General features: G+C 33.7%; 1 protein-coding gene across 6 annotated transcripts in view; it reads left to right on the forward strand.

Annotated features, from left to right (window-relative positions):
• LOC106075953 (uncharacterized) overlaps positions 1-16,657 on the forward strand; it is a 73,668-nt gene that overhangs the window by 4,672 nt on the left and 52,339 nt on the right. The window lies entirely within an intron of this gene.

The following is a 16,657-nucleotide window of genomic DNA, read 5'->3' on the forward strand; positions in this document are numbered from 1 at the left end:
GCTGCTATGTATGTAATGCGAATTTAATATTAATAGAAATATAAGTACTACGGTATACATTTTACTATCCGGCCAACTATCAAGCAGTGTTATTAGGCCAAAGCTAAGTGTGGCCTAACAGTGAAAAATGGCTGAATATTCGGTAGAAGCCGGAGCGACTATCCGGTGCACCCCTTATAGCATATATGAAATAAACGAGCCCACCAACATGAAAGGGTTTGTGTTAAATAGTCAATGTAAAATATTTAAATGTATATTTAACTTGTTACTAATGTAAAACTCTCAAAAGTAAATCTGGGTTTTATAATGAGTAGATGTAAGTGTTGTAATATTTCAGACCATTAACTGGTCATTAGGCTTTTAATTTTAAGGTGTGATGTTGCTTATTCAGGCTGTCTTGAAGTCAACCAATTACTCTGCAATCGTTTGAGTGTAATTGTTCGGGTGTATTACGTGTAGTTGAGCAACAAAACATATAGAATAAAACAACACCTGTTTTAACAAGTGAAGAGATGTAGTCGACTCTGATGAACAATTGTACATGGATTTATTCTGATAAAAGGCCACAGTAGAAGTCTCTGTCACTAAACACGTCGTTACCCTGGAGTGTTCTATCGCTAACTGATTTTCCGGTCTCTAACCCAACATATCCCAAACGTCACTAGTCCCGTTCAATATGCGTCTACTATGGTGCGTCGCTAAATAACTAAAATAACTAACCTATATAAATAAGGTGTCTAACAGATTCCTCCCCCCCTTGAAAAAAAAATATGTCAATATTTTTCCACTACTGTCAAGTCTTACAAGGGCATTTTCAATTTAAGGGGAAGACCACAAACATAAAATCTTGACATCTTCATCTTGACATCTTCATCTTGACATCTTCATCTTGACTTGACAGTTCCTCATATTCATGTCAATGTTCATAACAGTTCATAACATTCCAAAATCATCTTCATTAGTACACAGTTCATCATAAAAGAAAATGTGGCATCTTATGGGCACGTCACACGTCAGAAGTGTTCTTCACTGGCAGTAATCTGATAAAATACAATATTTCAAAAAACAATTATAGACTTTATTTCCACATTCCATAATTTTTTTTTTCTTACCACCCTTTTATACGCTTTTGTCCATTTTTCTTTTATACTCACCCTTTTCCATAGAACTAACTTTCGTCAATGATATATGAAATGATTCACACAAAAAAAAAATATCCATACTTACTTTTAAATGCTTAATATCAACTTTACTTATCTCCCTTTTCCATAACATATAAATGGTGTCAATATATTAATATATATTACATACTCAATATAATCATAGTTTATTTACAAAATTATTTCATTTCAATGTCATTCTAGACAATAGATCAGCTACAATATTCACAGATCCACTAATAGCTTTCACTTCAAATTTATACTCCTGTAGTGCTAAGAACCATCTATAAACACGACTGTTTTTCATGCTCTTTTGCTGTATATACTGAATAGGTTTATGATCAGTTAATAATATGAATTTCCTTCCTATTAAATAGCTCTCTAGCTTAGTAATTACCCATATTACAGCTAAGGCTTCTCTTTCAATGACACTATATTTTTTCTCTGCCTCTGACAATTTTCTGCTTACATATAATATAGGATGTAAGTTATCATAGTTCTGCATTAAACAACCACCAATAGCATTACCAGATGCATCAGTTGTGACATAAAATATTTTGTCTTTATCAGGTAGTCTTAATATTAGTTCATGACTAAAAACATCTTTAATTCTGTCAATAGCTTTCACACATTCCTCATTGCAAACTACTTTTTGAGGTTTTCCTTTTTTAAGTAAGTCATTTAATGGATTCACTATTTCTGCTAAGTTCTTTATAAACTTTCTGTAATAATTTACTATTCCCAATATGCTTTTAATTTGTCTTTTTGTTGTAGATATTTCAATATTAAGTACTTTCTTTATGTTATCTTCAATAGGGCTAATCATGTTGTTATTTACTTTATGTCCTAAGAAAATTATTTCCTCCAATCCTATTTCTACTTTTTCTGCTTGAATTGTAAGTCCACTTTCTTTTATTATTTTGAACACTTCTTTTACATCTACCAAATGTTCCTCCCAACTATTATTAAAAATACATATGTCATCTAAATAGCAAATAACATTTTCTTTGTTTCCAATTATCATGTTCATCATTCTATTAAATGTGGCAGGTGCATTTACTAATCCAAAACTCATATAATTCCATTGAAAAATACCATATGGCGTTACAAATGCTGTGTAAGGTTTTGCATTTTCTGTTAAAGGTATTTGCCAATAACCTTTAGTTAAATCCAATTTAGTAAAAAAATTTGCTCCATTTAATTTATGTAAAATATCCTCTATATTTGGCATTGGATATGGGTCAAATTCTGTGATGTTGTTAAGTTTCCTATAATCAATACATAACCTTATATCTCCATTCTTCTTTTTGGCTATCACAATTGGTGAAGCATAAGGAGATGTTGATGGCTCAATTATACCTGACTCTAGTAAATTGTCTATTTCTTTCTTTACTTTGTCTTGCAAATGTAGCGGTATTCTATATGGTTTAAGCTTGATAGGTTTTGTGTCTGTTACTTTAATGTCATGTTTAATAATATTAGTTTTTCCTGGTATGCTAGAAAAAATTTCTTTGTATTCCTGTATTATTTTAGTTATATCTTTTGACTTTTCCTTAGTTAAATTATTAAGATTAATCTTTTGCCAAGTTTGATTCTCTTTTGTTTCTATTACAGGTATTTCCTTAATATCATTTTCATTGTGATTTTCATTTGTTATTATCATCAAGCATTCTTCTCTTTCTGAAAATGTATTTTCTATTTCCTCCTGAATGTTTTGTATCAACTCATCTTCTCTATCATGATACAGTTTCAAATTATTTATGTGATATGTTTTAATTTTCCCATTTATTTCAATTTGATAATTCACATCACTAATTTGTTTTATCACTTTAAATGGACCTTTCCATTGTTTACCAATTTTATTTTTCAGGTCATTTATTAATATTAATACATTGTTTCCTACTTCTAGTGTTTTCAATTGTCTTTTCTTATTTAGATTCTCATGAGCACTTTGTTTGTACTTCTTATTGTTGTTATATGCTTGAGTCCATATTTCTTTCAATTCTGTTGTGATTGTTGTTTCACTGTCATTATTTAATTTATTCTCATTGTCTATTAGATTTTCTTTAAAAACATCTAATTCATCTCTGGGTTTTCTTCCATGTATTATTTCATATGGTGAAAATTGTGTTGCTTCATGGATGTTGTTTCTATGAGCAAATAGTACATAGTTAATGTAATGATCCCACTTGTTTTGATTATTCTGAATTATCTTTGTTAGTGATCTTTTTAATGAACCACCATATCGTTCACATAAACCGTTACTCTCTGGGTGGTAAACCAAAGAGTATATGTGTTGTATATTGTATTGTTTAGTCCATTTCTTAAATTGTTCTGACTTAAACTGAGATCCCTGATCACTCAATATAATTTTAGGTATACCATGTCTTGTAATTACTTTTTGAGTTATGGCATTAATGATATTCTCTGCACTTGTATTTGATAATGGAATTGCCTCTGGGTATCTACTAAACATGTCTATTACTGTTAGAATGTATTTGTTATTATTTTCAGTTTGAATTAAAGGACCTATTAAATCAATAGATACTTTCTGAAATGGTTCTGTAGGTTCATCCATTTCTTGAATAGGTGCTTTATTCACTAGGCTTTTGTTAGATCTCTTTTGACATATGTCACATGAGTTTATGTATTTATTGATTGTTGCTTTCATTTTGGGCCAAAATACTTGTTTTGACAAATTCCTATAACATTTCTTTACTCCCCTATGTGCTGCTAAATTATTATCATGTGTCATGATTAAAACATCTTTCCAATATTTCTGTGGTAAGACAAGTTGTTTTATTTTCTTGTTATCATTACTTGTTTGTCTAAACAATATTTTATTCTCTATACAAAATTTCTCCATTGGATTATTATTGTTTTTATCTGATATTCTTGAATAAATTTTCCCAATAATATTATCATTCATTTGTTCTAATGCAAATGTGGGTGTTGTTTCTTTTTCACTTTGAGATATTTGTGTTTCAAGACTATTTTGTGTTTCATTTTCTATCTCTTTTTCCTTAACATCTGTATTTTCTATTTGTATTACATTACTGGTTTCTTTTTCTTTATCATTACTAATTACATTTATTGTATTTTCCTGTTTCTCATCTTTTTTATCCATTGATCTTGTTATTACCATACTTGTTATATTTTGTGTTTCTATGTTTTCATGATTTTGTCTTATGTTTTTGTATTTGTTTTGCCAGTCTTCTAATTCTTTTCTTGAACATTCTTTAACTCCTTTTATGTTTCCTACTAACATATCATATCTCATTTCTGGTATTGCAATGCCATCACAATAACCAGTGAAAAATGGAGTTTCAATGTATACCCTTATAGCTTTAAATTCCCTTACGGTGCCATCTGCTAATTCTACTTTCCTAGTAAACCCTTTATACCAATGAGGTTTGACAAATTTAGTTTTTACTGCCAAAGTGTTACAACCTGAATCCCTGATTAATTCCACCGGAATTCTATCTATAAACCCTGGGTACACTGCAAAATTGTTCCTATTTCCTTCCATGAAATATACCCTATCTGTACCTTTATTTTTGTATTCCCTACTGTAACTCCTATTTCTATAATTTCCCCTGTCATTCCTATCTCTACTCCTATATCTATTGTTATTTTGTTCATTGTATCTATTTCTACTTCCAGACCTACTATTCCCTCTTCTACAGTTAGCTGCTATATGACCTTTTCCTTGACATTTAAAACAGGTTATTTCACTATATTTTCTATTTCCACTATTTGATCTGTTTCTATTTCTATTTCTATCAACATTTTCTTTGGTGTATCCTATTAAATCTACTTTGCTCTTATCCCTATCAGAAAATGGTTTATTTGGATATGCATTTTTGTATACCCTCATTATTTCTGTTATTTCATCTATAGTTTTTGGGTTTCTTTCTCTAATAAAAGATTGTAATTGAGGATCACATTTATTTACAAAGTTGTCCACTAAAATAAAATTTTTTAATCCCTCATATGAGTTTGTCACTTTTTCTAATTTTACCCACTTATTGAAAAAATCCTTTTCCATATTAATGGTAGTTTGGGGTTCTATTCCTAATGATGGTATATTGTCAAAGTATTTCTTTCTAAAAGTTGTAGCATTATGACCATAGGCATTCAATAACTCTCTTTTTAAAACTTGATAGCTATCATCAATATGATGGTCATGATTTTGGCATATTGTTAGAGCTTGACCATGAACAAAGTCTATCAGTATTTCAGACCATTCTTCTTCAGGCATATTAAATGTAGACATTTTTGCCTCATATCTTTTCAGGAAATCACCAATGTCATCCTTCTGTTCATCAAAACTTTGTATTTTTCTCTTTAGCCATGTTTGTGAATTAGGGTTGTCTCTTTGAGTGGTATAATTATTTGAGTTATTTGTGTTATTTCCTTGTTCAGTTTGGGCTCTGGCTTGTGCTGCATCCAATCTCATCTTCTCCATTTTAGCTTCATGTTCTCGGTCCTCTTTTTGCTTCTCATATTCTTCCTTTCTGATCCTATCTTGTCTCTCTATCTCTTGTCTTTGACGTTCCGTTTCTTCCTTCACAACTTGCTGTACATAAGCTGCTAAGTCCTTTCCTTTTAACTCCATGGCCTTTCCATCCTGCATAGCTGTTTCCTTAACCTCCTTAAGGTCCACATATGATGATGTAGCCATTGTATTTTATATTTTATATATATTTTTACTTAGCCTATATTGGTTATGGCTATACTTTAAACTTATTTTATATTTAGGTTTTTCCACACTTTTATACAAATTTTTAAATGTTATGTCTCTATCTATAGATTTAGTAAATGTATAAATCTAGTCTGAGTTATTATGGTTATATTCAAATCTGTATATTAGGTCCAGTATTACACACAAATTTAAATCTAGTATATTATAGTATGTATAATAATACTATTTAGATCTATAGTTATCAAGAGCACTATGACTTTTAGATCTAGTATGAATAACTATGATCAATTTTAAAATCTGGTATGACTGAAGTCACAGTGAAGTGTTTAGAGTAAATTCAAAGACTGTCTAGAGTCTAGATCTAGAGTAGATTATGGTTCTATTTAACCATACGAAACAAATATGTGTATACAGTGTCAAATATATCTTCAACAAGATATATATATCTAGAATGTACTACTTTCATTCATTTTTCAATTAATAATATTCTCAAATTAGAGTCTAGATAATTAAATTGTACCAAAGAGATGTACAAAATTTGTAGATCTATATTTAGCCAGACGACAGTGTTTGACTACATAGCCAGTTTCGGCATTATTCTCATGGCAAAATCATATTTGATTTTAACCGCTCAAACTAAAAATTATTTTAGTCTGATTCACAATGAAAGAATCCTACCCGCACTTTCTATCATTAAGTGAAAAAAAAATACAGATCTAATTAAATTAATAAAAATAAATAATTTAAAATAATATAAACAAATGAAATAATTAAAATGAGACTATCGCTATGGGTTGGGATGTGACAATATGGCACACAATGATAACGTCACGAAGTAACTAGGCAACAACGGATATGACGTTTACACAAACAAAACAAATTACAACCCTAAACGTATAATATAGCTTTTCATCTAAATTATGTCTTTACCCCGAACGGGTTTAAGGCTTCAGCACCACCTGAATTTACTCAGGCTAACATACCAAATTTAGACAAAATCTATTTCTAAGGGCAATCTAAACATACACTAATAAGAAAAATGGCACTTAGCTTTTGATAAGAAAGATCCCTTTGTTCGGACTCCCGAATATGCTAGATCACAACAAATTCCACTGCCTCTCTTCCAGTTCTGACTCTGTTCTCCGGTGCTACCAGTATCCCACGTAATGCCACAGATGTCCTGATATGCCACAGCAAAATGTTTCAGTTCCTTCGACGACTGTATAGTATGTGTAGTTCCGACGACTTTGTGTACACAGTTACTGACGAATAGGTTAACGGTTCTTCTGGCGATGACTTGACTTGTGTAGACGACTACTGACAAATAACAGTCTCTTGACGGCAACTTGATCTGGACGACTGACGAATAACGAATTTCTTGACGATGACTTGATCTGGGCTGACGAATAACGGCTTTCTTGACGATGACTTGATCTGGGCTGACGAATAACGGCTTTCTTGACGATGACTTGATCTGGGCTGACGAATAACGGTTCTCTAAAATAGTTCACTGCTTCTGCTGCTACTCTGGTAGTACGACGAAGTTTGCTGTTGTACTCTGCTTCACTAGACCAAACTGTCCAATGTAGACTAGGTGAAACCAAGGTCACCTCCGACGACGTTCCGTTAGACGATTAACGGTTTTCAACGAAATTAAGTGGATGTAGCTGTTTCCACAACTTCACTGCTAACAAGTCTAGGTATGGTCTAGACCGACGAACACTAGATATATCAATGTCCAGCAAATACGATTTTACTAACCTTCCAAAGGTTAAACACAGTGACCGTTATAAACGTGGCAAGCAACCGGTTCAATGAGCAAACTGCTCCACAAGAATCTCTCCAAGGGTAAGACGACAGAGCGATTTAGTTAGCTACCAAACTTGTAGTACTCACAATACTTCTGACAGCGGGCAAACTGTCCTTCTCGAAACTGACGAGGTAAAACTTGATACTCGATGTGGCTCCTATGACGAAGAAAAAATATGTCCAACAGGTTCACTAACGATCTCTCACCCGTTATGAACGAACGGTTTCTCTGGTTGTAGGTCGATTCAGCATATGAAGATCAGGCTTTGATACTATACTGGTTAAGTAGACCAGACGTTGCGATGATTACTGTCCTGACGAAGGTCACCCTGAGTTAACGGCTCGTTGAACGTGCGATCAAACAGGCGACGACTGCTTGTAGATCTAGAAAAAAGTCACTCTGCGATGATGCTGTGTTCAGCCGTACTCCGATGAAATCTTATATCTTCGAGTGCACGACCCTCACCTGAGTAAACGTTCTGCTTCGAGGTCCGGTTCGATGTTCGGCTTCATCAGGGGTCCGGCTTCGAGGTTCGGGGTCGCCACTGTGATGTTGCTTATTCAGGCTGTCTTGAAGTCAACCAATTACTCTGCAATCGTTTGGGTGTAATTGTTCGGGTGTATTACGTGTAGTTGAGCAACAAAACATATAGAATAAAACAACACCTGTTTTAACAAGTGAAGAGATGTAGTCGACTCTGATGAACAATTGTACATGGATTTATTCTGATAAAAGGCCACAGTAGAAGTCTCTGTCACTAAACACGTCGTTACCCTGGAGTGTTCTATCGCTAACTGATTTTCCGGTCTCTAACCCAACATATCCCAAACGTCACTAGTCCCGTTCAATATGCGTCTACTATGGTGCGTCGCTAAATAACTAAAATAACTAACCTATATAAATAAGGTGTCTAACAAAGGCCACGGGCCGCTACTGGTGTTGGCATCAAGGGTTTAATACTGATAGTTAATATTAGTTAATAGTTAAAATTTGAATGGTTGTAGTCAATATTTAGTGTTTTAGATTGATTCATTCTAAGTAAACGATATTTTATTAACGGTGAGAACATCAAGTACACCTTTTTTATAGTTTCTACCTTAGATGGTGCCGAGGTATGATTAAATTGTAGTCTTGCCACACCATTATTTGGGAATTGGTGACATTGGTTGGTTGAGGACCAAGAGATATGTGAGTTTATGGGGAATATGATGTTCACGTGGAATAGTGGAGTCCACAGTGGCATGATGGGAAATTGGTCACATGATTAGAGAGTTGACCACATAGGTAAGTAATTATTTGTGGTCATGTTCTTAAGATGAAAGGACGTCTAGTTTGTTGATTAAGTAATTTGATATTAATAACGAACTTGGAATGTTTCTTTGAACATTGATTATTTTGTGATGCATAATATGAATTGTTTTATGGCTGAGATTGCCAGTAAACTTTTATTTTCTTATGAAGAATAAACATAGTCTGCTAATCATAGCCTTATTTTACTATTATTAACTGTTGTGCTAACAGCAGTAGTCATACGTGTTATGTGTGTGATTATAATATGTAGAAATGTAGATTACTTGATTCTTGATGATGATGTAGAACTAGTCTAAATAATTATTATTAACTCACAGTCTGGATTGCGGTCCGAACACACATACATATTAATGAAATAACTTGATAAGACTTCTAGAAATTGAAAATAGAATTAATAGAAAATAATGGGGCACAGTCCTAATGTCACAGTTCTAAAACAAAACTACCATCTTGCTTGCTCAAAGAGTGAGTTCGTTACTATCCCATAATTCATATCTCCCATAATTCCCTATTTCCGTCCAAAGTGAAGTTCTATTTATAGTCACTTCGCTCAAATGAACTCCCCGATAAAAACTACTTTTCTTTTTAAACCTATAACATACGAGATAAGATTGTAGTGCAACTCAAGTGGATCAAGACATTTTAATAGCTTTATTATACAACATTTAATGTCATTCAACAAGTAGAAGAAGCGATGATATTTTACAAGTCTCTAGGCCTATTTTTGAGATCTATGTTTAGATCTACAGTTATATAGATCTATGAAAATTAGGAAAATCAACCCTTGAAGAAAACAATCCACCACAGCCTTCCTACCCAAAAAATAAATAGGCTGTAGCCGGCTGATTTTAACCACATGGTCAGGTAGACATAGTGAGCCTACACATGTAGTCTTGGTGTAGTTTGTATAGTTGATTGTGTTAAGCACCATGCGTTTTTTCTTCTTGGGCATGCGCAATATTGTTAAGTCGTAAGGCAAGAGAATAACACATTGGCATGGTCAGTCAAGCCTGTAGTTCTATTTTACCTGTAGACTAGTTTCAGAGGCCAAATATTTCTTAACATTCCAGCATTTTTTTTTTCTTAGATCTAGATGCTGTTGTCTGGATCAATTTTTAGCGGCCGCCGAAAGGGGAAAAGACGCTATTAGTGTTGTGTGGAATGTCTATCCATCTTTCCGTCCGTCCCATTTAGATCTCGTAAACTAGAAAAGATAGTGAAAATCTGACAACATAATTGTTTAGTCCATTCAAAGTTCTGATGCAATGACTACTTTTTTTTATTTTCTAAAAGAGAAAAATTTAATTGTGTAAATCACATATGTAAAGATTTTTTCTCATAAAAATACAACAACTATTCACTATAAATAATAACACACTGGAGGCCATATTTTTAACACATTTATCCAAATGGTTTTAGATTTTTAGGTGAAAAAAAAAATAAAAATTTTACATTTGTATTGCTAAGTTATGTAAGTTCTGTCTTACTAACTGTTACATTTACCCAAAAGAAGGGAAGAGAAATTAGTATGCATATAAGTTGGATATAAATTAAAACAACAATTGTTAAGTAGCTTTTCATATTATCGCGTGAACTGCAGTGCTTCACTGCGGAAATAGTAAACTTAACTTTTTTTTTTTACGAAATGTTTTTTTTCTTGATGATTTGAATAAGAGATTGACCCTCTACAAAACAATAAGATTATATATATTCATTATAAGACATCAGTCTTTCTTTTTGGCTTTTTCACTTTCACTTCCCTTTCTTCTTCCTGTGTTATTTTCAGTGCTATAAACTTTTCCAGTTCTTAGCTTTGCTGGCCATTTTCTTTTTCCGCTTTTCTTTAAATTTTGTATATTGACATTTTCACTTCTGCCTCCTCGTCTAGTCGGGATCGCCAGTTGTGAAGAAGCAAGTGCCTTTAAGTATAGAGTGCCTTTTAATTGTGAAGCATTTCAACATTTCATTTTTTTTACAACACACTTCTGACTTTCCGCAAGTCCCCTAACTCCCAGGTACCCAACACTTGACCGTGTGTCACGGTTGACCACACATAGTAACCGTGTCACAGATGTTTACTTATAATTAAAAATTTTAGGTTCGCTAACATAGCTACGGTCAATTTTTTGACCTAGATGAATAGTGCAATGCTTTATGGTAGAACACAGAGAGCAAACCAAACATTAGTTTATATTGGAAACTTTTGAGGTGAAACGTTGGAGAGGGGATGACACCGTTATCTTATCTTATCTTATCTTATATAATACAGACGTTACGTCATTTTATATAGAGTTTATTAAACATAATGATGTATACACATCTCGAGGCGTTGATAACGTTGAAGTAAACGGTTAAAGCACAACGTTTTATTGAGATTCTTTCTTGAATAGATGAGTGACTTGATAGCAAATTAACTTCCGTGTGTAACAGTCACAATCGAGTGTAGAGGTCAACCAGTGAAAAAAAAATGCAGGCTCTGGCTAGTTTAATGACAATGACCTTCAGTTAGATACTTGTAAACTGGTTTTACTTGAATAATAACGTGTTGACTCACTGGTTACAACTTAAAATAGCAGGCTTAAGTTTAAATATTAGTCACCTATCTTATCTTCTTATCTTATATAATACAGACGTTACTTCAAAAAAGAAGATGATTACGTCCTACGCGTTATGCATTAAGTCATGCATATTAACCAATGACTTAAATTCTGCCAAGTCACTGGTTTTCCTGGCTAGCTCAGGCAACCCATTCCATGCTCTAATAGCACTAGGGAAGAAGGAGCGTTTGTACAAATTTGTCCAAGCATATGGGACGAGGAATGTGCCTTTATCTTTGTGTCTTTCTGAGTATTTTATAAAATTTAATTTTGTTTTTGTATTTGAAGATTATGGTTCATTTATTTATGTGTAATTGCTACTTTACTTTTGAGTCTTCTGTCCTGAAGGCTTTCTAAATTTAGTGATCTTACTAAAGGTGTTACTTTAGTCAAATGTGAATATTCGTTTGTTATGAATATCACTGCTCTATTTTGTGTCTGTTCCAGTTTCTTAATGTTTTCTTGAGTTGAGGGGTCCCAAACAGAGGATGCATATTCTATTATTGGCCTAACCAAGGTTAAATAAATATTTGATTCATAGAAATTTCCTTTAATACCGTTAGAAAACATCACTGTGTGTCACTGACCTTAGCAACACAACGAACATAAGTAGCTATTACAGTCACTCACTTATAATCTCTAGATCTTTGTTTACCCATTTTACACAAATTAACACGCCCCTTTAGATCTGCTTATGGGTTCACTGTTCAATACAGGGAAAAATTAGCAGTCTTCGTTACTTTTTTTTAAATTAATACTAGAAAGTAAAAATTACAAAATATTTACAATTATAATCCTTTCCCATCGTTAAAAATTTACATATAAAGGTTCATTGCTTCAATTGAAAGAAATCCCAAGTTTCATCTGAACAAGTTTTATTTAAACATTGCAAATTTTCTAAATTTTAAAAAGATATAAACAATTATTATGATATCAAAATCTTATTTTAAATATTTCCATGCCATCATCATGGTTTATCCATTTTTATGAGAACCAGAAGAAAGGTACTCTAAAGAACAAACCATAGTAGCTTGCTGTAATGAAGAAAGAAATGTTCTTTACCTGTTCCCGTTACTCACGATTATTGTTAGCTGGGACGGCGGTCATCTTACATTCAATAAAGTCTTTAGAGAATATGCGCCGAAGGTGCCTTTTTACCTACCGGATATCGGAAAAGATTTTCTTCCTATTGTCAGGCTTGGCTTTACTTCCTGCACTGTCTGGGGGTTTAACCATATCGCGACCATAAAGATATTCGGACCGTTCATGATATTTACATTGCACGCAGCCGCTCGATATTGGCGGATGAAAGCTGAGTAGGCTACGGGCGAATTTTATCAGAATTTATACTTTAACTGCCACAAGAAAAGTTAAGGTATCGACAATCTAGCGACCAGCTCTGACAACAACTTTGTGAAACTGCATCGCCAACGTTTTGGACTAGGTCACCGGGTTATCGGTTCAATTCCCAAGAACAAATAAAGGATGGGTTCCGTCGTAGGAATGCGTAAGGAATTCAGGTGCAGTAACAGGAAGTCTCTGGAATGCGTTAAATTAACATGAATTACAGGAACCAGCTGGCGTTTAAAGCCGCGGTAAGGCTAAAAAAAAAAGCTGAAAACTTTCATTACATTATTCTCGTGAGCTTCAAATATATGAGATAGCGTCAATGGTAGAAGCAATGTAGAAGTAATAACGTCACCACATGGTGGGCATACTTATAGGCAATAAATAAATGAGTACACTTATATGTTAAAAAATATATTTCTTACTTACGATTGTGAGAAATACACATAATGCACATATTAAATATAAGTAAAAATTAATTTGATCCAAATAATATTGTTATGAACATAATTATTACCATAAGTTTAAATGAATAGAACACGAGAACACAATAAAATAAATCTGTAAAATAATGCCCCTCAACCGATTGAAAAATGTTGAGACATATACCACTTGAAAGGAAATAAGGATTGGACCAGGAATCAAGTGAAGAGTTAGTTACGTCATAAGTCATGATAGGCATTGTGACATCCGGTTAAAGTTAGCACCTCCTACCTATTTACCAAAAGTGTTGTTCAGAACACCCGATGTAAAGTGTGACTTAAGCTCAAGGTTTCTCAATAAGGAAAACGTGTGTGTGTGTGCCCATGTTAGATAGTCTGGCCACACTGCAATATGAAAGAAGCACAAGTTGTCTCGAGAAATCAATAAGGTATCATGACCCTTAAGTATACTGGGTTTGAAGCTAAAAATACCTCTTCAATATAAAAAAAAAGCAAATTACACACTAAAATTCTTTGAGCGTAGCCAAGCTAATGGGGGGTTTTTAGTTTCAACCCCTCTCCTCCAGATGGCTTTTTTAAAAGTTTAAAACCCCTCAAGTTTTGAGTTTAAAATCCCACTACGGAGCGTTTTAATGTTGAAAAGCCTCTCTCTTCCATGTTATTTCTAAAGCAAACTACAGTCACCAAATTCTATGACCGTAGCTAAATGTGGTTATGAAATAAAAAAAAAACTCCAGATATATTTTAGTTTAAAACCCCCCAACAGATGATTTTGACCATAAAACTTCCCTTTTCGATATAAAATCTAAAGCAAATAGTCAACTAATTCCAAGATCGTAGTCAAGAGAAGTTACACATGTCTACCAGTGGCTGGGCTCCATTAATAAAGTGCAATGAAATTGAAAAGCACTAAATGTGACTCTACAAAGATGGCTACACAGGAGTCAGTTATAGAGTCTTTTATAGAAATCAAGAAAATCCTATGCCTAAGTCGGAGTCGACCTCATAGTAATGTTGTGACTGAGCGTCGCATGATGTTTGCGGGACATATTCTCCAACAAAATGAATTACGCATAATAAAAGTTCCGATGACATTCTAGTACAACTTGGCGTCACACTTTTATGGAGGTCCTCAGAGAAGGTGGGAAGATGTTTCAGAAATTGCCAGTGACAGATTTTTGTGGAAACAGCTTGCCAGCAAATGCGCCGTAAAAAGTTAAAGTCAGTAAAAATAGCACATTAGGTTTTTGGAATAAAAATTTTGATAGCAAAATAATGCACTGTGACACTGTAGGTACCTCAGAATATGCATTTAGTTGACTTTCAATACCAGAAATAGTGCTTGGCTGCGGAGCTCCGCCCCGCGCTAGGGGAGTTCAGCGCTCCCCCAGACCCCTTGCTAGCAAGGGCGAGGAGTCTACAATTTTTTCACTAACTCCAGGAAGAACCTATTCTGGTGCACAATAAACGTCTTCCAAAAGAATGAAGGGTCAGATTGTACTAGAGATTAATTATGTACACACACACACACACATCCATCCATACAAACATATATATTTATCAACGAAAAAAATGGGGAGTGACGCATTCACCGCGAATGAATATAGAATAATCCAATAGTAAGTGAGTAGTTGTTGTAGTAGTGTCTCTTTAAATGATGATGTCGATAAATGGTGATGTCTCTTTAAATGGTGATTTCTTGCCGTGCTGAATCTCAAGACGTCAATAAAAAATGGGAGTGACGCAATGACCTCGGTATACAAGAAGTAGCTTCAAGTCCAAATTAGTCAATGACAAATGACGAATTAGGTTAAACAAATACGGTTCTAGCAGAAATGTCAACTTGTTTCTTTGAATGGTAAGTCATTTTATATAGAGTTGATTAAACATAATGATGTATACACATCTCTAGGAGGCGGGGTCTACGTTGAGGTAAACGATGTTTAAGCACAAAGTTTGATTGAGATTCTTTCTTGAATATATTACTGACTTAATAGCAAAATAACTTCGGTGTGTAACAGTCACAATCGTGTGTAGAGGTCAACCAGTAAACAAAAAATGCAGGCTCTGGCTAGTTCAATGACAATGACTTTCAGTTAGATACTTGTAAACTGGTTTTGCTTGTATAATAATGTGTTGACTCACTGGTTACAATTTAAAATAGCAGGCTTAAGTTTAAATATTATAGTCATCTTTATTAACTTGTACTTGTAGAAAAAAAAGCTTGACAGTTCCTCCATGTTCTCAGTATGCTGCAAATTATAAACACTTATTATGTGACACACATAAAAATATAGATTGCTTTGCATCCAACTTTAGTATTCAAATGATAGGTACAATAGTTACTGTCCCTGACCGGACGAAGCCTCCAGAATTGTCGGTATCCTTTTCTTTGTTTGTGTTGCTTATACTTTATTTTCTTATAGACTTCTTCAAAGTGACGAAAAATTAGGTACAACAGACAAGGTACCTGCCCGGATGAAGACCCCCAGATGTCAGAGTTCATATTATTGTTTTGACTTGGGTTGTTGGTTGTCTCACTAGGTGTTTACTTGTACGAACAATTATTACTTGATACAGTTTGACTCCAGATATTCACTCAATTATAATTACTTATTACTGAATAAACCCCAACTCTTGATAATAACAATGAATAACTTTAATATTCAATAAATGACATCTTCTCTCAAATAAATATTCATTCACAATGGCTAGTCCATCAACTTATAAATAGAAATACATAAACACCAGTCCATCAACTCTAATGAAACCTATATACATAACAACAGCCCAGGCAGCAATGTCCAACCTTCCTGGACCGGGAGCAAGCCTTACTAACTTAACACACTCTCTCTTACATTCATAGAAGACTTAATCACTCAGTTCACAACACGTGCAATACTATTCACATTCACAACAAGGGGATATAAGTATCATACCAAAATATCAAAGTAACATTCATTCTTGCCATACCTCCCCCTGACAGTGAGCTGTGTTTTCTACACTGTTGGGGACTAAGAAACTTTCTATTCAAATCGCCATTTAGAACTACATTTTCAACTAGCAGAACCCAAAAACAACTCGGATTGGTTGTCTATACCCTATCGTTTTTTTTTCTAATTTCAAAAATATTTCCATAATGACTTCGGGTATATATCTGTTACGTGCACATCGTAGTGTAAATGTGGAATGGTGAGAATACGTGTTGAAAGGAGAGGAAAAAAAAATGGAGGAATATAAACAATATAGTGTTTACAGTGTTAATTAAGATTAAATTATTCATA

Source organism: Biomphalaria glabrata, chromosome 14 (genome assembly GCF_947242115.1).
Source record: "Biomphalaria glabrata chromosome 14, xgBioGlab47.1, whole genome shotgun sequence".
Lineage (NCBI taxonomy): Eukaryota > Metazoa > Mollusca > Gastropoda > Planorbidae > Biomphalaria > Biomphalaria glabrata.